Here is a 1699-nt window from a genome sequence, read left to right as displayed (position 1 = left end):
TTTTTGGATAAGATTATTACATAATGCATTAAACTATGTGTAAGCATTATGTATCAAGATAATGCACATGCTTGTGCATTACTCTCATGTAAAAGACATGTTCATATGCAAACAACTTATGCATTCCATATTTGGTTTAGGTATTAGCATCATGCATTATGGTAAATCATAGAAGATAATACATATGTATATGTCTTATCCATAAGCATTAATATCAAATAGGGACAATATATACATAATGCATATGTATATGTCTTATACACACGGCTTACTACAATGGTCCCTCTCATAAATATCACATTTTAATCTATCTATCTCTCTCTCTCTCTCTCTCTCTCTCTCTCTCTCTCACACACACACACAAAGAGAAAACAATCTCTCTCTCTCTCTCTCTCTCTCTCTCTCTCTCTCTCTCTCTCTCTCTCACACACACACACACACACACACACACACACACGCGCGCGCGCGCGCGACCTACTATAATGGTCCCTCTCATAAATATTACAGTTCAATCTCTCTCTCTCTCTCTCTCTCTCTCTCTCTCTCACACACACACACACACACACACACACACACATAAATATTACATGTCAATTTCTCTCTCTCTCTCTCTCTCTCACTCACTCATACACACACACACATAAATATTACATTTCAATCTCACTTTCTCTCTCTCTCTCTCTCTCTCTCTCTCTCTCTCTCTCTCTCTCTCTCACACACACACACACACACACACACACACACACACACACACACGGCCTACTACAATGGTCCCTCTCATAAATATTACAGGCCAGCGTATGGACCATATTCAAAAAAATTTGGAACCAGATTAATTACGACGGCTCACTCTGGAACCTGCAACCTGTGGGAGGGAATGAGGTTGCCCTGCAACCTGCAAATGAAGAAGGCGGCGGACGTGGACAGGCATGCACTCGCAAAAAAACTCACCACATGTCAGCAAAAAGAAGCTCCGTTATATATATAGAGATACCTTCAAATTTCAGATATTGATAATTGAAGGTTTAAAATTCCACGTTGGACCTTGGTGGAATTTGCGACTACATGGGACATCAAGCATTAATGGAAATTTTTACAAAAATACCATATATTTATGGTGGATATTTTTTAGAGAATGGATTTCCTAAATTTCTAGAAATTTTAGAAATTTTTTCCTAATTTTTAAGGAAATTTTTGAGCATTTTTTATGATTAAAAATGTATCTTTATACATTTTTGCGGGTTTTTTCCGCGGGAATGCGATCAAATTTCTGTCAATTTCTACTGAAATTCAGTAGGGGACAGCGTGTTGATGCATGAGATGCTCTCCCGTGTGCGTGGGACTCTCTCTGCCTCTCAAATCTGATTTTTTCTTCTTTTTTTTCGTGAGAAAATCTCTTTAAAATGATTTTTTAAAAACATTAATCATAATTAATGATAATTATGATTAAAAAAGTTCAATTAAAAACTTTAATCATGGATTAAAGTTAATCTCTTTGATTAACAGAGAGAGAGAAGAGATGGGAGGAGAAAGAATGAATTGGAGAGGAAAGATATTGGAGAGGGTGGAGAGGAGAGAAGAGACTCATCCTTCCCTTCTACGCGCAGGCGACGGGGGAGGGGGGCTGCGCTGCAGTCGGGCGAAAAAAATGCCTCCCCTAGAAAAAATCAAAAGCTTAAAGCTTTTTTTTATTTTTTTA

Source organism: Cibotium barometz, chromosome 2 (genome assembly GCF_041138505.1).
Source record: "Cibotium barometz isolate CiBa-2024 chromosome 2, ASM4113850v1, whole genome shotgun sequence".
Lineage (NCBI taxonomy): Eukaryota > Viridiplantae > Streptophyta > Polypodiopsida > Cyatheales > Cibotiaceae > Cibotium > Cibotium barometz.
Note: the sequence above shows the minus strand (reverse complement) of the source record.